The 21736-nt window shown below is 37.6% G+C and overlaps 1 pseudogene; it reads right to left on the bottom strand.

Annotated features, from left to right (window-relative positions):
• Positions 1–16465: 16465 nt before the first annotated feature.
• On the bottom strand, positions 16466–16584 carry LOC118608784 (annotated as a pseudogene).
• Between the last annotated feature and the right edge of the window lie 5152 nt (positions 16585–21736).

Raw genomic sequence — 21736 nt, 5'->3', positions numbered from 1 at the left:
TTTTTTTTTAGTAATTACTCTTCATTGCTTTCTGTTTAAGAAATAGCTTTCTCTTTCATGACCATGAAGAAATTTTTATATTTTATCTTCTAGAAGCTTTATTCTTTTACCATTCATGTTAAAGCTAGAATCCACCTAGAATAGATTTTTGTATGTGGTGGAAGAGTCAAATAGCATTTTTTCCATATGGCTATTCAGTTGACATGGCTCCATTTATTGAAGAGAGCACGGCTTCTCCACTGCTCTACCTTGCCACTTTTATTGCCAATAAAGTATCCATGTGTGTAGATCTATTTCTGTGCTCTCGATTGTTTCTTTGGTTTATTTTTATATCCTTGTTCAAACATCACACTATGCTTTTAACTAGGGCTTTGTAAAAAGTCTAGATGTCTGGCAATATAAGTTCTCTAAATGTGAGCTTCCTCATAATTTTAGGGGGGAAGATTTTTATTGACCCTTTGTATTTTCATATAATATTTAGAATCACCTTGTCAATTTTTAACAAAACTACCTACTAGGATTTTGATTGGCATTGCATTAAATCTATAGATTAATTTGAGGAGATTGACATCTTTACAATATTGATTTTTTGGATTGTGAAAATTGATTTAATTTATTTACGATTTTAAAAATTTCTCTCAGTAAAATTTGATAATTTTCAAAATGTATACCTTGAATAGCTTTTATTAGATTTAGTCCTAGGTCTTTGACTGTTTTGTAAATAATAGTTGAAAAAATTTTAAAATGCTAATTGTGGCTGGTATATAAAAATGCAAATAATCTTTTATGTTGATCTTATATTTAGCAATCTTACTATATTAACCTATTATTTATAATAATTTATACATAGATCTTGGGTGTGGATACAAATCACATCATCTGTAAATATTGATGGTTTTATTTATTGACTTCCAATCCTTTTAACTTTTATTCCTTTTTACTACATTATTGCATTTATTCCACTATATTGGCTAGGACCTCCAACATAATATTGAGTGGAAGTAGTAATAGGGTTATTTTTATCTTGCTCCTGACCTCCAGGTACAGTTTCTTTAGGATTTCTGTAGATACCCTTCACCAGATTAAGGGAGCATACTTCTATTTCTAGTTTGAAAGAGTTTTTATTATTCATGGTTGTTAAATTTTGTGAAATGCTTGTTCTGCTTCTATTCAGATGATTTATATTATTTCTTCCTCAGTTCTAAAAATGTCATGAATACCATCTTTTGATTTTCAAAAGTTAAATCAACTTTGCCTTCTTGTAATAAACTCAAGAACTTGGTACTGATATATTTTCTTTTGCATATTCAATTTGCTAATAATCTTATTGGAATTTTGCATCTGTATTTATGAGAGGTTGGCCTGCATTGTAATGTGCTTGTTAGGATTTACTATCAAAGTTTTGTTGATCTAATAAAATAAGTTTGGAAGTGTTTCCTCTTTTTCTATTTTCAGAAAGAGCTTGTATAAGATTGATGTGTTTCTTCCTTAAATAACTTAAATATTTGGAAGAATTCACTGATGAAGCCATCTGGGTCTTAGTTTTCTTTGCAGGAATGTTTTTACTACAGATGCAATCACTTTAACAGATAGATACAGGATTGTTTAGATTTTCTATTTACTTCAGAATCAGTTTTGGAAGGTTTTGAGGTTTTTTTAAAGCTATTTGTTTAGTTCATTTAAATTTTTTAATTTAGTGGCAAAAAATTGATCATAATATCCTTTCACTGTATTTTCAATGTCTGTAAGACATAGAGTGATAATCATTTTTTTCCTTCTCGGTATTGGTTATTTGAGCACTCTCTTTTTTTTAATGATTTTATTACGTTTATAAATTATTTTAGTCTTTTCAAAGATTCAACTTCAATTCTTTCATTAATTTTTCATTAATTTCTGCCCTTTATTATATCCTTCTTTCTAACTTCTTGAGTTTTAATTTGCTCTTCTTTTAAAAATCAAGTTGTTTACTTAATTTCCAAACATTTAAGGATATTTTTATTACTGATTGCTAGCTTAATTCCACAGTGGTCAGAAAACATATTCTATATGATTTCAATGCTTGGAAATTTTTGAAATTTGCTATGTAGCCCAGGATTCAGACACTTTAAATAAATATTCCATGCGTATTTATAAGGCACATGTATTCTGCAATGGTTCAGTGTAGTGTACATTTATTTATATATGTACATAGATGTGTGTATAAATATATAAAGTCAATTTAGAACCATTATCCACTTATATATTTATATCTATATTTATAAATTATGTTAATTTTGTTTGTAGCATTGTTCAAAACTTTTATATCTGTATTGATATTTTTGTCTGCTTATTTTATCAATAATGAAGAGATGTGTTAAAATCTCTCACCATGTTTGTGAATTTTTCTGTTTCCTCTTTTAGATGTGTCAATTTTGCTTTATAAATGTTGAAGATTTGCTTTTCCTTCTGCAGGCAGTTAGAGTAGGGTTGGATCACCTTAACCCAATGAGTTAATTTAAAGCTGAGTCTTTGTGAGAGCTAGTCTATTGCTGTTTATTCTTCACAGTTAATATTGTGAAATATTTTTAAATCACTTATATAGTAATTCATTTAACAAATATTTCTTGCATGTTTACTATGTACTAGACACTATAATAGGTGCTGAATCTTCTATATTCTTCCATGGGTTATGAACAAAACGCAACTCTCTTTGAGAAGGAATCCTCACCACCAACGTGGCTATTTCTTATTCGGTCTCCTCATTTCTCAGGGATTTCCATCCTACATTCTACCACCAGATATCCCTCTCAGAAGCACCTCTTTCTTCTCATCAATTGCATACTCAAAAACTCGCCTTTGTTTCCTAGCGCCTGAGGAACAGAAGTCTGTTTTTGTCCAGCTGGGAAGCTCCACAAGGCACCACCTTATATCTTCCCCAAGGTCTTAGCAAAGAGTCTTACCACATGTTTGATCTGAATTCACCCTGAGGCTGTTTCAAACTGGCAATGACTTGGGTTTTATCATAGATTGAGAACATTTCTTAATTTCTCAGAACATTTTTCAGGCTGGAAAAACTGTTTTGAGGTCTCTATGTTTCTTTTAAATTATGCATGAAAACTGAGTAGTTCTTTCTTCCATTCAACTCCTCTAATATTATCATAGGCAGCTAGATAAAACAAGTTGACACTTTTAACATCTTGCCTAGAAATTTCCTTAGTCAACTACTAATTAATTTACCCTTTCTGTCTTTCTATGACAGCAGGTAACAGTTTTGCCAAATTTTCTGCAACTATGTAACAGAGATTGCCTCCTCTGCAGGCTACAACAAACGTGGTCTAGTGTCATCCGACCTTAACTAAAAGCACTCTCAAGGCCCTTCTAGTACCTTCCTGCCATTTGGTTTCAATGCAACATATATTAGGCTTTTGTTACAGAAGCATCCCATTCCCTGCAGCAATTTCTATTTCTATTATTTCTTGCTATAACAAATCATTACAGAGGGTTAAAGAGGGTTAAATTAGAGGATTAAAACAACAACAATTTATTATTTTTCATTATTCTGCGGGCTGACTTGGCAGTTTTTGTGCTTCATATACAATGTCAGCTGTGCCTCTATAGTCATGGGAGTGCAGATTGATGGACTGAAGTCTCTGGACTAGATTCGCTCACATTTTTAGTACCTTGGTGGGGATGGCAGGAAGATTAGGCTCTGCTGACAGGCTGAATTGTGGGGCCATTCTCTCATTTCCCATGTAGTCCCAGAACCTCTCTCTCTAAACATGGTTTTTCCATCAGGGTAGCTGGACTTCTTACATCTGGCTCAAGTAAAAACGGCACTTTATTTCCCATGGCTCATGGATGTCTTCTGAAGGCTTTATTGGGTCCTGGGTCTCTTGGCCATCAAAGAAAAAGGCAACAGGAGAATAAATTTAAGTCAGTTTTTCTAATCTCTGTCTAGAGATTAATTCTGTAGTTATTAGAAGATTACTGGAGACATTCCTGGCCTCTCTCAGTTGGGACATTTTCTAAAAGTATTTTTACTTCCTAAAAGCAAACGAACGAAGGATGAGAAGGAAGAGGAAATGGGCATATGTTGAAGTAGATTAGTTTGCTATTCTAAGAAAAAGTTTGGTAAAGTAGAGTGATTATGACTATTAACTAAATGAGGTCTTTGGTATTTTCTCTAGATTTAAAAATACCCTGTACTTATATAAATCTTATTTTTAAACGAGCAAAACACTTTAGCCTTTTAACATTCCCAAAATGATAAAAAAGATGTTTTAATTGTATACATCTGGTAGGAAACGAAGAAAAGTTAAATAACTCTCTCAGCATTATCCAGGTAATAAAACCATCCTCTCTATTTCATCATCAATTACTTTTTAAAAGTGTATTCATTCTTTCAACATATGTTACTGATTACCACTATTTATCAATAAGCATTCTCAGTGTATATTTCCTGATTACCCGGGGCCTGGTATACAAGAGTAAGAGACCATTCATGAAGCTTATATTCTAGTGGATGAGCAGAAATTAATCAAATAATCTTACATATTCAAAGTTGTTCATGACATGTAATATAAGAGGAACTATGAGTGTATATTGTAGGAATATACGATATATCTCAGGGGGTCAGAGAAAGCTTTCTTGAGAAGTGACACTGTGCTAGATATTAAGTAGATGGAAAATGAGAACATCCAGGCAGAAGATAAATTGTGTATAAGGCCCTGAGGCAGGTAAGAGCTCTGCACCTTTGAGAATGGAGTGAAAGTAGATGTAGCTGGAGTTCTGACACCACAGGCAAGAGATTCATGGATGCAGCTGATGGTGCAGAAAGATACCACATTATGGCCTTTGTGGATTACATTTACGAGCTGCCTGACTTTAGGTAAATCCCTTAACCTTCCTAAATCTCAATTTTCTTAAAATGGGGATAATTTTCAATACTCAAAAGCTCCATCTCTGACCTCACTTTGGGCTCTAAGTCGTTCAATGCAATTTGACATATTCATTTAGATTTTCAACAGGCAGATGCAGCTCATTTTCAAAACAGAGCTGTTGATTCCTACAGCTCCATCCCGTTTGAAGGCTTTTGTTTTTTTTACCCTTTCTGTCTTTTCTACAACAGTGGATAACAGTTCTGCCAAACTTTCTGCAACTCTGTAACACAGATTGCCTTTTCTCAGGCTACAGTAAAAATGTCCTTAGTGTCTATCCAGCCTTTACTATCTATCGTCTCTTAGTTCAGTGACTACTTCCATCATCCACCCACTGGCTCAGGTCAAAATCTCGGGAGTTAGCCTCCATTTGTCACTTTGCCTCGTGTTCCATAAGAAATAAGTTGCGTTGGTTCCGATGCCAAAATAGATCCCAAAACAGCCACTTCTCACCATCTCTACTGTTATCAATATAATCAAAGCCTACATTTTTTTTTATCTGGATTATTGCAATAGCCTTCTAGCCGTCTATTCTTCCTCTCTTATAATCTATTATCCACTCAGCAGCCAGAATGTTATTTTTAAATGTATATATTTTCATGTCATTCCTCTATTTGAACACTCACTCCTATAGTTTTCCACTGCACTTAAAATTAAATATAAACTCCTTACCATGACAAGTCCCAGATGAGCTAGTCCCCACCTGCCTCTCTAATATCATTTTGTACTGCTTTGTCACTATGCTTCAGACACATTGGTGCCTTGTTTGTTTCTCGCCATGGCAAGCTCGCTGCTGATCATCATGTCACTCCTTCTCATCAATTAGACTTCAGCTGAAAGAAATCACATTCTCAGAGAGGCCTCCTGTTCAATCTAAATCAGCTGCACTCTAGCCTCCTACTGGATAGTCACTATCCCATTATCCCTTTTTAGTTTTTCAGTAACAACTACCAGTCTCTGAAATTATCTTAACCACCATTCCTGACATTTATCTTATCCATTTATTTATTTCTTGCCAACTTCCAAATGTAAGTTATGGGAGAGAGACCTTGTCAACCTAGTCTTCCTCAACTAGCAAAGTGTTTGGCATAGAGTGGGAGTACAATACAGGTATTTGTTGGCTGAATGAAGGAATATGTGGATGAAACCACCTTACAGTGGTCTCACTCAGCCCGAGCCAGGATCAGTTTGCCTAGACCGCCTGCTCTGGTTACATGACTGAGACACACCGAAAGCTGCTGGTTCTTGTATTAAGGCCAGCATTTTACTGGTAAAGAATCAATTTCAGTTTTCAAGGCCCAGATTCATTGCCTTTAGTACAATTTAGGGATTGTTGTGAACATCACTGTGCGTATCATAGCTGAAATATTCCGCCTTGATGTGTAATTTCCATAATAATAGGTCGCTTATACCAACGATCAACTTTTTATGTATATTTCAGTTTAAAAACAAACATAAAAGGCCTCAGGAAAACCATCTCCCATGGCAGTACATAAACTTTCAAGTAATGGTTTAAAGCATTTATTGATTGCTCGGTGGATGATTTGTAATTACAAATTACACACTTGGTTAATAGGTCTTTGTGGGCCCTTTGAAATTTGTTTTATTGGGCTAACAGATAATTAGGGTCTTTTATGTAGACACTCCACAACCGTTCCTCTGGAGCAATTAAAGTTTGCTGAATGGATCCCCAGCTCTGCTGTTTCTTTGATACATCCCTCCAGCTCCTATTACAGCTACTCAGAGTAGCCAGAGGGGTGGGAAAGCCCAACTGGTGTTTAAGAAAGCAGCTTCTGAGGTAGAGGTATACCCTGGCGGCAGCAGCCTGAGTGGAGGGAGGGAGAGAGAATTGGTCCTGTGCTCCCAGAGGCTGCCCAGCTCCCCCAGCCGTCCAGGCCCAGCGCACACTGTAAACTGCTGATGCTCTCTCACCAGGTCCGCACCATGCACCTGAGTTGGATCAACCTCAGCACTGTCTTCCCCAGGCAGGACGCACCTTTTTTTAGATTTCAGTTCCAAGTATCTGTTCCCAAGCTGATGTTGTGACAACACCGCTTTGTTTTCTATGATTCCTACTTTGAGAAGTATTTTTAAAAACTCATCCCAAAGTTCTCATCGTTCAGACTCAGGGGAAATATCCTAGATTAGAACATGGACTCTGGAGTCTAACAGTTTTGGGTTTGAGTCCTGGCTTTGGCATTTACTAGCTATGTGACTTTGGGAAAGTTACTTAAACTCTGCAAACCAAGAAGAAGAATATTAGTAATACCCGACTTTTAATGGACACTTGCTATGTGTTAGGCACTATGCTATTTCCATACATTTTACTTCCTTAATACACACAAGAAATATTTATTTATTCAAAATTATCATCTTGATTTTAATTGATGACAAAAATGTCTTGATACTTAAATAACTTGCCCAAGGCCAAAAGTGTTATAAGTGACAGAGACAGGGTTGGAATCCAGGACTGGCTCATGTGCTCAAACATTATGGTCTCCTTTCTCTTGAGAGCATATATCTCATAGAGGTGTTTTATGAATTTGATAAGATAATGTACACAAAGCACTTAGCCCAGAGCTAAGTAAATGTTCAATAAATGCATGCTATTATTATTGGTATTCTTTTTTTACTTCCTTATGAAGCTTTTCTCGACTCTTCTCTGGCCAACTTAGTGGCCCCTTCCTTTGGGCTCCTATCATTTTATACCTATTCTCTTCTACATTTGAACTGTAATTATTTGTTTACTCATCTATTTCCCCTACTGGATTGTGAGCTCCTCAAGGCAGGAATTTTGCCTTATTTATTACCAAACATGGTGTTAGGCACACAGTAGGACCTCAAGGGAAATATTTTGAATAAGTAGCTGTGAGAAAGTAGACTTTATAATTCATAGACAATAGCATGTGTGAAGACCCAGAGTTCCGAGAGAGCCTGGCAATTTGGGACCTGCTGGTAGAATAACATGGCTAGAGAAGAGAGGTGGGCAGTGGTGGGAGGTGAGAGGAGAGAGAAATTACAAGAGATGAAGAGATGATGCTGGCGAGGTAGGCAGGCCTCATGGGCCATGTTTTGGTGTGGACTTACTTCAAGAGCAATGGGCAACGATGGAGGTGCTTCAAGTTAGGGAGTTGCGTAATTAGATATGTTTCAGAAACATCACTGAATGAAGTATGGAGAATGGAATGGGGGTGATGTGAAGCAGGGACCACACTAGAGGCAGGAAATCTACTTAGAAGTAAGTTACAGCAGTTTCACAGTGGCAGATTCCCAGTGTCCAGCAGACTCTGGGGTTGTTCTGCAAGCTTGGAAAAGTACCCTCCACCACTTCAACACCAGAAAAGAAAAATTTAAACTAGAACTACCTTATGACTCAGCAACTGCACTTCTGGGCATTTATCTGAAGTAATCTAAAACACTAATTCAAAAAGATATATGCACCCCTATGTTTACTGCAGTGCTGTTAACAATAGTCAAGCTATGGAAGCAATCTAAGTGCCCATCAACAGACTGTTGGATAAAGGAGATATTGTACATATATACAATGGAATATTACTCAGCCATAAAAAAACCCAAAATCATCATTTGCGACAACATGGATGGACCTGGAGGATATTATGCTAAGTGAAATAAGTCAGACAGAGAAAGACAAACCATATGATCTCACTTATATGTGGACTCTAAAGAACAAAATAAACAAAGAAACAAAACAGAAACAGACTCATAGATGCAGAGGACAAACTGATAATTGCCAGATGGGACAGGGCTTGGGGTACTAGGTGAAAAGGTGAAGGGCTTAAGAAGTACAAATCGATAGTTACAAATAGTCACAGAGATGTGAAGTGTAGCATAGGGAATATAACCAATAATCTTGTAATAACTAGGAATAACATCAGGTGGGTAATAGACTAATTGAGGGATCTCTTTGTAAATTATATAAATGTCTAACTACCATGCTATACATCTAGAACTAATATAAAATAATATTGAATATCAACTCTAATTGAAAAATAAATAAATAAATAAATAAATAAATAAATACACAAATAAAAACCAATGTGAGCTGGATGCTAATGTTCACTTGGCTCACAAAGTGTTCAAACTAAAAAAAAAAAAATGAATCTCAATGACCTACTCTTTTTGGAATACCACTTGCAATGTGAATTATTTCCTCATTGGGTTCAGAGCCCATACCATGGGAAATAGAGAGCTATGGATCTAGTCTTCTCTGAAGCACTCAGTTCACCTCAAAGAATGGGGAAGGATTTGAGAACTTCCAGGAGGTTTCAAGGATGCTGAAACATAGATCATAAGGCTGTCCGCTGGTGAGAAGAAGGAAGTCAAAGGAAAACAGATACCTTAGACCTTGTTCTTTACAGGTGACCTCTACCTACTCTGATCCTTCCCCTAGCAAATGACCTCTAGTCATTTCATCTTTTCCCCTAACATTCTTGGTGATACTACTGCTTTTTCAAATCCCAAGCAACAACAAAGAGGGCTTTAAACAATCTCTGGGAAGAGTTTTGGCTGCATCAGATGCATCCCTTCCTTCAAGACATCTATAAGCGGTTAAGAGACTACTGTCTCCTTGACTACAGATGAGAGCCCTATGTGTTAGGTGCCTGCAGAGCTTTTCCATTTTTGTCCCTTAAAATGATCACAAGCCGCCCTTGTGGGTTTCCCTTTGGCTTTGTGTTTTGGGGGAGAAGTCAGTTAGGAAAGAGGACTAAAGGCCAACAGGAGGTGGCTGAGTTTATGAAGTCTAAATAAGCAATACGAGCATGTAGGCTTAGTTGAGGGACTGGCGCACTCCTCAGGGGACAAGCTGGGCCTATTTCACTCTTTTCTGAGCCTCTGAATGCCCTGGAGTCCAGTTACAAAGTCAGCTCCTTCTGCAAGCTTAGTCTAGTAGACTGGAGGAAGTGCCCTTTGCTTCAGAAGGGTGATGCTGAATCTAAAGTTTAAAAGTTTATAATACAAAGTTTAGTGGTTTATGAAGCACTTTTTATGCATTATCATATATCTTCTCCATATAGATGCTGTGAGATAGATATCGTGAACTCCATTTAACAGATGAAAAGACTGAAACTTAGAGAGGTTGAATATATTTCTAAAGGTCACATAGCATTTAAAGTGGTTGATAAAGAATCAAACTTTTAGTTATTCAACTTATCAAATATTTCTTTGGTTCCAACATAGTCAGGCAATGTCTCAGTTGCTGGGAATGCAATGGTAGTCAGAAAGATGGAATTTTCCCTCATGGAGCTTACATTCCAGTTGGAGAGACACTCGTCGGACAAAGAAGTACTCAAAAAATAAAAATAATAATGACTATGGATAAGAGCAGTGAAGGAAAAACACAAAGTACTAGGAGAAAAGGTAGCAAGGACGTAATTTGGATGTGGCATGTGTTCATGTGTGGGTGTGTGCATGTGCGTGAATGTATCACTGAAGACCAATTATAACATATGAGACCTGAGAAACAGGGGGAAGAAATTGGGAGAAAAGTAGGGGTAAGAGGTTTTAGCAGGAGGTAACACACGTGCAGGAGAAACTAGATGTGTTTGAAGATCTGAGAAAGGCCGCGTGAGTCAGACAGAAATGGAACGGACAGGAAAAGAGAGGTGTAAAAGGAGATCAGATTATTGGCAGGCTTAGCTAGCTCACGTAGAGCATTTAGCTATAGGTTTTATTCTAAATGTGATGAGAAACTGTTGGAAAATTTTAAGCAGGGAAGTTATCTGGGTTTTACATATTAAAATGATCATTCTAAATGCTCAATCAATATTAGATTGTATGGGAGAAGAGTAGAAGCAAGGAGACCAATTAGGAGGAGTATATTGCAACAATCCAGTGGAAGGATGACAGCTCTAATCTTCAAATCCTGGAATTTTTGGCTATTGTATGTGCTATAATTGTAATTCTAGAGAGCAGGCTGACAGTTGAGAAGGGCTGTCATTTGTTATATTTCTTAAATCTCCCTTGAGTTTTCTCTACTTACTAGGTGTTGAGGGACAAAGGAGCCCTTGGCTTATTTAAGAATTGGGTAAAATTTCAGCTGCACATTTCCAGGATTAAAAAGACCACCTCTTCATGATCTAAGAAGCTTCATAAAATGCCGTGTAGATGACATTTAAAAAGGAAACTAACCACCAGAACTTTTACTAACTGGTCCTTACCCACTGAGGAATATTCTATCACTTTTACTAACTATGTGACAATGGACAGTTTACTTAGCCTCTCTTAACCTGCAAAAGAAAGAAAAAAGCAGTACTTTTCTCAAAGAATCATACTAGAATGACATTAGATTTAGAATTAGATTCATATTAAATGAAGTAATACATAGAAAGATTAAAAAGTAATACATCTAAAGCTCTTAACATAATACCTAACATAAAAAGCATTCTGCTTTCAATAAATAATAACTATCATAATTATTAGTAATGATACTTTTACAGTGTAAATGGAATAAAATTAGATACCAACATCACTTTCATGGAATAATTAATTTCTGTCCCTAGGCAAAGTATTGACATATGTAGTTTAACTTATAAAACATTACATTTCCCATCACCCAAACTATTTTAAAATGCTTTGAAATTCTTGGATGAAAGGAATTATAAAAACATAAAATATTATTATTCCAAAGAGAAAGTTTATCCTACAAAGCTAGACTTTCCCTAATGACAGTGAGCCACCATTGGAGTAGCCTGTTGCATTATCAAACTGAACAGTTGGCAGTACTGAACACAATTACAGATTCTGCTTTAAAAATCAAAGATTAATTGGATTTCTGAGTGCCATTTGAACTATAGAGGAAGATGATTCTTTTGGCTCTAAAATCAACTTTCTTTTGGTCTAACTCAAGAGTTTTACATCTTTGATTGTCTCCTAATGGCTTCAGGTAAGCCTGGAACTAAAGCATTAGCTTCTCAGTAGAGTAAGGACATATCAAATATCAAATGCACAGGGCTGCCACTTATCTCTTTCCAGTTCTGCTGAAAAGACTGCCCTTTGAAAAATCTGTCTGATGAGAGAGTACTGCAGGGGAAATTCCTATAATTATCACCTTTTCTAAAACTCAGTGGTGTGAGCTTAATCCAAAGACAACTCAGAAGTTCCTATACTTAACCTAACTCCAGTGGGTAACCTGTACACCTCCTTGACTTATATGGCTCAGCTTCTATGAGACTTCTAGTCAAAGATTTATAGAGCAAACAGCCAAAAGTAATCAAGAAGGAATCCAGCTTCTAAGTTGCATCTCTTAAAAAATATTTTAAAAGGTTATGAGTATTCAATTTATAAGCCAGTGACACTTCATATTTCCTTTTTTCTTTCCCCAACTTTCTTCACCCCATATTTTCCTTCAGTTCCCATTCACTAACACCTACCCTCCCCACAAATGTTCCTTTATCTCATTTAGCTTTTCATCTCTCACTCCGAGTTTAGATTAACTTGGATTCTCTTTCTGACTTCTTTTCCATAACCTCCAACCTGTGATCTTCTTTGCTTTTCCTTTGCCCATTATCCATTCCTGTATTATGGATGTCAAATGATTTAATTGACCGAGGCTAAGTCTCCACAGGGAACAGAAATATTCCATCCTAATAAGGACTTGATATTTGGTCCTATGATATGCTGAATGTTGTACTGGAATATAGTGTACTGTGGGCATGAGGCTAGGACCCATGTTGCTTGTATTTAGCCCCAGTTTGAACACAATCCCTTGTCCTCAATGTGGAGGAATTTAAATGGACCAGGGAAGGAAGAGGGGAAAGGAAATGTAAGTGAAGCTGGCTGTGTTGATCCTGATGGAAGCTCAGAAATATGGAAAATATTTGTCTTTCATCGGCTGAGGTGCTTACAAAGAAAATGTGGAGGGAAGAGAAAAGAGTAGGAGAGAAAAGGAATGATGGAGAAGAATGCAGAGGGGTCCAGTGGGTGGGGTAAGAATGGGAGAAAAGAAGAAATAAGGATCAGAGAGAGGTGAAGGACTCTTTAAAAATCTATAGTCAGCAACTCGATTGCTTCTGGCCGTAGTCACTGACTCATGGTCCAAGAAACTGAAAGAATTACGGTGGCATAGGTGATATGCCAGGGGTAGATTTCTAATGGGATACTTGGGACTATGATCAAAAATGTTCCTTGGCTATGAATGGTTGAATTAGCTTCCTAAGAATATGGCTCCAAATAACAAGCAGGTATGACACACTTCTCCATTATTCATACCCATTTTATTATGCTTTGGAAACATGCCAAGTTCTCAGCTCTGGCTCCTGAGACATTCAAGCCCAGAATATCTGCTCTGGAGATAGAGCTAATAGAGATTAGTCAGTGGAAGTTTACTTAGATGTTGCCTCTCATTCCCAAGTAGGTCAAGACAATGACTGACAGTCTTGAATTGACTGCCTGCCTTTTTTTAAAGGTTGAAAGTAGCTTTGGAAGCCTTACATGAAAACTTCCTCCTTTTACAAAAGAAAACATGAGGGGAAGAGTGACAACTTAAAAAAAAATCTGCTTGCAAGGTTGGATCCATACTTCCCCATCTCCAGAGGAGTTAGAAACGAACTCCGTGGTGCCTCAAGATTGATGAACAGAACAGGACTAATGACAAATAGGAGTCCAGAGCACTTCCATTTCTATGATTCTTTTCCATCCTCAGAACAATATGGTGACAAGGACAAGTGCGGCAGACCTATTTCACAAATGAGGAAACTGAGTTTAAAATATAGACAATAGGAAAAGAGACCTCCTCCTTCGGATACTATATTCCAGACTAAATGCTCCCTAGCAGCCTGCCTCCTTCTTACTTGTGTGAGTGATTTTCTTAACCTGTGTTCCCACCTCAGTGGAGCTGCTAAAGTTGAACAGTTCAAAGTGGAGCCATTTTGACTCATTGATGCTTTGTTTCAATATTGACGACGAAAAGACCTACATGGTGTCCACCATCAATAGAATCACTCAAAAGACAAATTGCACAGTAGAGAGACCATTCAAGAATCAGGGAGGGGTGACGGTAAAATGATGAGAAGGAAAAGAATCTTTTTTCTCACCGGGTCTTCCCTCCTGCTTCATACCTTTGATAACTTCTTCCCTCCCATGTGGGTCTTTGGTGCCCGCTTCAGTGGAAGCATCAAGAAGAAGATAATGCAGTGCAATGGTACCCACAAATTGTCAGGCTGTTGGCTGATGGGTAGCCAAACAAGACAGGACAAATAGCTTCTTTCTCCCACTTAAGCTCCCCCTAAAGACCCCTCTTTAGCACATACTGTTTAAATACCCCCAAACACTGCGAAGTGCAGGAAACCTCAAAAGGTGTCTGACCTGTACGTCCTCTGATAACATGTTTTGTATGTGTGATAGGGTAAAAGCTAATGATATATAACTGTTCTTAGTACCTCTTATCTCCACCTTCCACTGACTAAGGGAATGCTGTCTTTGGCAGCTCAGTGTCTTCTCTCCCGCTGACCACCTCAGGGGACCGGCCAGGCTTTTCCTTTATCACAGATGGTTTGAAAGTTCCACAGACCACTCAATGCAGCATTTAAATGTTTTCCTTCCCTGATTCCCCTACTGACCTGCTTCTCCTAAACTCTCTACTTTCTGCTCTAACCCTTTTTTCCTTTTTTAAATCATTAGGTTAATATTCACTTTCTTTATTGGACAGGTGCAAAAGAGGAAAACCTGTCTTCTTTTTCTTCTACCTATAGCCAAGCATCAGAGTTTTAAGACAGCTCAGTGTTGATAGCGGGAAGCACCTCAGAGAACAGAACCTCATCCAGTAAAACTGGGCTGTTGTTTTTGGATCACATGCTGTGAACTGACTTATTGTTTGAAGTGATGAAAAAAGGTGTTGGGAGACTTAGAGGAGAGTTTCGCTTTTTGGCATCGGCAGTACTCCCGCAGTCAGGGAACCGTCTTCTGAGCGATTGGGAGCTAGGAAATGTGGGATTATTTTGGTAGCTGTCAGCAGGAATTGGCTAGAGTCTGTACGTTAAATAAATACAAACTGCCTATTTAATTATTCAACAACGAGAGCAATTGTCCCACTGTTGGCAAGTAGAAAACAGTCAACACTCCAACTATGTAAAATCTCATCTTGTTCCCATGATGTGATTTGACCCTGCTTGCACCCACAGGCTTGTCTTCAACCCTCCAGGGCATCTTGTTGCTATTTTATTGGAGTTGGAATGCAGTTGGAATTGGAGTACAAATCTCCATAAGCAAGGAAATGTTGGAGAAACAAGAGTCAGTTAACCTCCAAACCGGTTCCAACCACAGTGTTGAAACTTCACTTGGTTTACGCTGGCTTCTTCTTTTTCTTCTGCCTCTGCCAAATTGTTGATGGTCGCAATTGCCTTTTGGAAACTGTTGAATTTGAGCAACTAGAGTCAAGGAGTCTCTCCTTTACTTAGGAACGTGTGCAGCAAAAATTCAAACTCTTTTTTTCTTTTTGAGAAAGTAACTATAATACTATGTTGATTTTACTGTTGCTTAAAAAGACCCTCAAGTCTAATTTATATAACTGTGTAGAAGCAGGCTGAGAATACTAGAAACCTATTTGATTCTAGCCTATACCAACAACCCTTTGCATTTATTGTGTATGTTTGTATAACTATAAATAAAAGTTTGATTTTGTGTTATAGTAATGGTTTTGCCATGTCATACATACATTTAAAAATTTTGGAACCTAGAAGACAAATAATTGCATTTAACATGAAACATAGGTATTTATAGTCAAGTCTAATAGAATACTTGATACTAACCTATAAAAGTGAAAAATAAAGGGAGTAGAGGAAAGAGGAGAGAAATAGAGACAGAGGAGAGACATGGAAGGAAGGAGAGAAGAGAGAAGAAAACGACAAAGCTAAGAGAGCTCTGGGAGACAGAACTAGGTCTTGTAAAACTTGATAGTACCTTTCTGCAAACTTAAAGGACAGGAAAACAAGTTGGGGAGCTCATTTGTACTCAGAGTTCCTTTTCTATAGCATGTTACATTCTGGTGTTTACGAAGTTGATTGGACCTTGGCTTCCATGAAGTTCTAAACTTTTGATTTGGGCTAAGAATTACCATTTCACTTTGTGAAACTGGTATTTTTAAGGGAACTTTCTGCCTTGTCTGCACCGGGTGAAACCCCCAACCCAGGTTAGTTTTGTTTTTTTTTCTTCAGATTCTTAGCAGACACAGTGTACAGACTGTAATTAGCATCTGCTCATCTTGATCTCTCAGCTCAAGGAAGTGTTTTGACACTCGAGGTCAAGCTAAACCCCTCTTATACATCCTCATGAGCCTTTGTACTTTTTGTTGGAAGCACTTATCCAGACTCCAGTTATATATTTATGTTGTGATTATTTATTTAGTGTTTTCCTTCTAACTAGACTGTAAGTGCCATGAGAGCTGGGGCCATGCTCTATCCTTTACCCTTGTTGATGAAGCACCTACAGTGTCTAGTACCTAGTAATTTTTTTTTAGGTGAGGCGACCCTTGGTTGACCTCACAGATTGCAAGGAACTTGTCAGCTTATGATCTCTTATTTTTTTATTTTTTATGCCTATAGCACCTGGTCTTCCTAGGTGGTCTCCCATCCAAGTACTAACCAGGCCCGACCCTACTTAGCTTCCCAGATCAGATGGGATCAGGCTTGTTCAGGGTGACATGGCCATAGACTAGTACCTAGTAATTGATCAATAAGTAGGTGTTGAATGAATGATTATACTACTATATATATATATATATATATGTGTATATATATATATACATTGCATATATGTGTGTGTGTATATATATCCACCTATGTATATAGTTTGATAATATAGGATGTATAAATATCTGTAATGTTATGTGTATAATCATAGAGTGTATATATAATACAGTATGCATACACACATTTCCAATGCTTACTTAATTTCTCTGAGCTTCATTTACTCCTTTGTGAAGTGAAAGTTAATATAAACTTCTTTGCAAACCCCAAGTGCTAGACCAAAAGAAAGGATCAGAGTAACCTTTTATTTTGGACCCTATGGTACAGACTCCAACAAATACCTTACAAGCTTATATAGGACATTTAAGTATCTCTCAGTCAAGCTCTCTCTCTGCTCAAGTCAGTCCATCAATCAAATAACTCTAAATTTAGGGTCACTTCTAAATATAGTGCATTTCCTGTGCAATTCCTTCCCTGAAAGACAGCCATGTCCAACCAGAAGTGGGGCTAATGCTTCTTATTAGCCCAGTTGCATTTCTGTCTTTGTCTTGACTGCAAGTGTGTGAGCTGATTGGAGTACCATGTGACTGTGTTCACGTCCAAGCTCAGAGGAATAAATTTTTCAAGCACGATTTGCAAGTCACACTATCACACGTCTCCTGAGTCCAGCTGTGTTGCAGCTGCCGCCTCCCCTGCATCCATTCATCTTGCACTTAGATCAAAAGCATGAGCACATTTGCCTGAATTGATTTGGTCTCAGCCCAGCTGTTTGTTCCCCATTGTCATCAGGATGTTTACAGACCTGTTGTTCTTGTTGTTCTTGTTTCATTATCATACTTAGGTCTGAAAAGTATTTTGCCATATGGTCCTGGCCATAGCAGGCAATTGGGCTAGCTGTTCTCTGTTACTGAAACTTTGCAAAGGGATTTGTTTCAAACCTTCCTACCTATGTATTCATCAACATATCCCTACAGTGATAACAAGGAGAGGGGCTAGGGCTACACATTTTGTTAAAGATAGGCCGCGAGTGTCATTTTTGGCCTACTAATATTATCACATGATCAAGTTTTAACTCTTTGGACAAGAGAACAATTTCAACTAGAGACAAAGGCAAATTTAGGGGGAGAAATTCATTCCTGTTTGGGTTAATTCGGTGAATATATTTTACCTTTCCGGAAAGTTATTTTGACTGTTTTTAAAGCAGAAGGATACCTGTCACTCACCAACAGGTATTTCGCTGGCAGGAACTGCTCTGGAAGAAGAGCTGGCAGTGAGCACAGTGGCTGGAAAGGAGCCTGGTGGGTCAGATCAAGGTCCCAGAGCTGGCTGACCCCTGACTATGAGAACATGAGTGAGTCACTTACTCTCTATGTGACTCAATTTCCTCCCATTAATAGCAGGCACCATTTATTATCACATTAAAACCTGTGATTAAAAAGTACAGACTTCTATACTCCCCTAAGGATCCTGTTTCAGTGTGTTTGCAGTGGGGCTGATGTATCACAGCACACGGCCAGCTTTTTCCAGTGTCTCTCCTACAACCACTGTGAAACATATGACCCAGGATATTTTACATTTTTAGTGAAATGCTCTTTCCTGATAAAGAACATGGTTCTGATCTCCCCGTAGCTCAAGGCACTAAAAGGTAGATCCCATACACCTTTGATAAGCTGAGATTACAGAGCTGTACTGTCCAATACAGTGGCCAGGACCAATGGAACAAGTGAGGACTTAAAATGTGGCTAGCCGGAATTGGGATGTGCTGTAAGTGTAAGATATGCATTGAATTTCAAAGATTTATTATAAAAGATGAATGTAAAATATCTAATTAATCATTTTTGTATTGATTACACATTGAAATGATAGTATTTTGGATATGATGGGTTAAAGAAAATATATTATTAAAATTAATTTCACCTATTTCTTTTTGCTCTTTTTAAAATGTGGCTACTAGAAAGTCGAAAATTACATGTGTGACTTGCATTATTCTTCTATTGGATAGCGCTGCTATTGAGCATAAGGACATTTTTTTGAGAGAACAGCATGCCCATGGCGTAGACCACCAACCTGGATTATGAAATAGTAGCCTTATAAAGTGACCAATGTAACCTTACTTGTCTTAACTAAACTCCAGCTTCCACTTTCCATTTTGACTGGTAGAATTTACAAGTGAAGGCTTGAGAAAGCATTGAGTAGACAATGGGAAAGTACTGTTTCCTAAATTAATGAGTCTCTCCTTAATGCACTTCTCCTGCCTGATGCCAGCTGCTATTTCAAAGCAGAGAAGCAGTACCCAGTCTCCTTATAGACTCAGGCTTTCTCATTCTCTCAACACACTTCTCATTCATTGTGTTGCCCATTGGTAACATTGGTAGCCCAATATCAGGCTAATCTCTTGATGACATGAGAGCTAGTAAATTAGGGAAAAAATATGTTTTTTCAATAACAATATACATTATGGGGAAAGGTGTGGTGAGATTGGGACACTTCTATATCATTGGCAGTAGCCAAAATTATAACCCTTTGGAAACCAGGATGACATCATGTTTCAAGGAAGAGCCATAAAAGATGTTCTTACCCTTTCATTCAGTAAAACCACTCATGGAAATCTGTATGAAGGAAACATAACAGAAGCAAGATAAATGTATAAAGATATTCAATGCAGTATTATCTACACTACAAAATTAGTAGTCATTTTAAATTCCTAATTATTGAGGAACGGTTGAGAAAATTGCACTGCGACAATTCAATATAATATTATGCATTCATTCAAATTTATAATCATCAAGACTATATAGCAACATAGAAAAATGTTTACAAGATAATGTTAGATTTTATAAAATAGAACACATAAATTACATGTAGATAGATTGTGATTGCACAATTACAATTTCACATACATATAGAAGACTTAGAAGAAATGAACAAAAATAAAATCTCTGTTTTAGGCTTATTAAGAAATAAATCAGAGCATTTAAATTAGGAGATCATGTTTCTTTTGAGAACCAAAGATGGGCTTCCACAGTGCCCATAAATAAGGTGGAAATATATAACATTTTGTGTGGCTGAACACAAAATGAATTTGTTTGAGAAGTGGAAGCATACTTTTCATGATTTTCTCAGAGGAATTTGATTATAACCTCTCTCCCAAGTAAAGAACTTCAATATATTAATGGTTGTGCTATTATTTTATTGTTTTAAAACTAAAATAAAATTAAATATCTCCTCTCCAGGAGTATACTTCAACGTGAATTCACCAGTGGGGTTGAGAAAGAATAAGAGCCCTTAGGTAAGTACAGGTATGACCCTGGTTGAATGTGGAGAAGTAGGAAACTGTCAGAAGCCCCCATATCTTTGATTCAGTAAAACCACTGATGGGAATCTGTCTGAAGGAAACACAACAGAAGCAAGATAAATGTATACAGATATTCAACATAGTGTTATCTACACTACAAAATTAGCCTTTTAAAACTCCTAACTCTGATTCCATCCTAACCCCATTCCTTCCATCTCAAGTGCCCAGTGTTTCTCCCTCTTACTATCCACTCCTCTTCCCTTCCTCTTTCCCTGCTCCTCTGAAATGTTCTTACCAGGCTAACTCACCCAACTTCAGGCGTTTCTAGTCCTTTATTAGCAAAACTAAGACCAAAACATACAAACAAAAAACAGACAGAGGCAGACAACAGGTGGGTTTTTACCAGAGAGAAAGTGGGGTGAAGAGAAGGCAAAATGGGTAAAGGGGGTCAAATGTATGGTGACAGATGAAAACTAGACTTTTGGTGGTAAGCAGGGTTCAGTACATACAGATGTGGAATTATGATGTTGCATACCTGGAACTTACATAATGTTACCTCAATAATAAAAAAAGAAACACTTTTGTGCTGGTGGGTACCTACCAGGGAATCTCAGCTTTTCAACAGGTGCTTTGAATGAATAACACATTAACCCAATGGCGGTCTAACACAGGTAGGTGTTCAGATACTAGGACAGCACCGAGGACAGATCGGTAGGGGTACCAGCTGCTCTGCATCCCTCAGACCACATTACAGCTGCCTACTTCACCCCCCACATGCTGCCATTTGAAGGATTCATGACATCTGAGGGACATTAGTCTATGAGTCCTAGGCATTGTTTTATCTCTTCTGGGCCAATAAAAGAAAACTCAAGTCAGGGTTGTTTTTAAAGACTTCTTAAAACAAAAATCTGGCAAAGATCTTAGCTTTGAGGCAAAATTTAGGGGTGCGTGTGTGTGTGTGTGTGTGTGTGTGTGTGTGTGTGCGCGCGCGCGCGTGTGTTCCCATCTACCATGGGAGTGTCTGGATTCAGTCACCCTCCACCCCACTCTTCCTCCCTTAGTCCAACGCATTATGGCAGGTTTGGGAATAGATTGCTTTTTTGGTGGGAAAGGTTTTTGTTTTTGTTTTTGTTTTGCCGAGATTCTCCCAACACCCCACACACCCTCCTAGGCTTCCTTGAGCTGCAGTCTTGTTCTAATTCATTAGAGTGAGACTTCTTTAATGCTTTCTATTTAGTCTAGTTGCCTGCAAGATTAGATGTTCTGTAATGGATACCTATAAATGAGTTGAATAAAAAGAAAAATTAATTAACTTTTTAAAAAAGTAGCTCAGTAGCCTCCCACCCCATAAAAATTGCCACCAGCTTTATCCAGTGCTCACTTATTAATAGCCTTACTTCCCAGCACTTTTTTCCCCTGACATTTTGGTGAAAGCTTTTTTCTCTTTTTTTTCCCTTCTATTCCAGTCTAACATTTACTCCTTTAATTTTTCTGTCAGACCTTTTTCTCTGGAAACCTTTAAGCTAACCAGGTACCGCAATTATTATTTCTTTTTCTTCATGTATATAAGCCCCCCCTCTTTTTTTTTCTAATCACAAACTTACCAGAGGGCTTTTCAGGAGGAGGAGCTCCCCCCACCCTCCCCCCAAAAATATTCTGGACAGTTTCCTCTTTCCTATCCCTAAGCATCTCCAGAAACAACAAAATAATATACTTTTCTTCAAGACTCATTTTCACGTACCATTGTGGCAAGATTTAAAATGTTCTTCAGATCCGGCTTAACCCACTGCAATCTAACTTCCATCAGATAGCAGTGGGGATTT

The sequence above is a fragment of the Rousettus aegyptiacus genome, unplaced genomic scaffold (assembly GCF_014176215.1).
Source record: "Rousettus aegyptiacus isolate mRouAeg1 unplaced genomic scaffold, mRouAeg1.p scaffold_m13_p_10, whole genome shotgun sequence".
Lineage (NCBI taxonomy): Eukaryota > Metazoa > Chordata > Mammalia > Chiroptera > Pteropodidae > Rousettus > Rousettus aegyptiacus.
The sequence above is the reverse complement of the archived record's forward strand: the minus strand, read 5'-3'. Positions and strand labels throughout refer to the sequence as shown.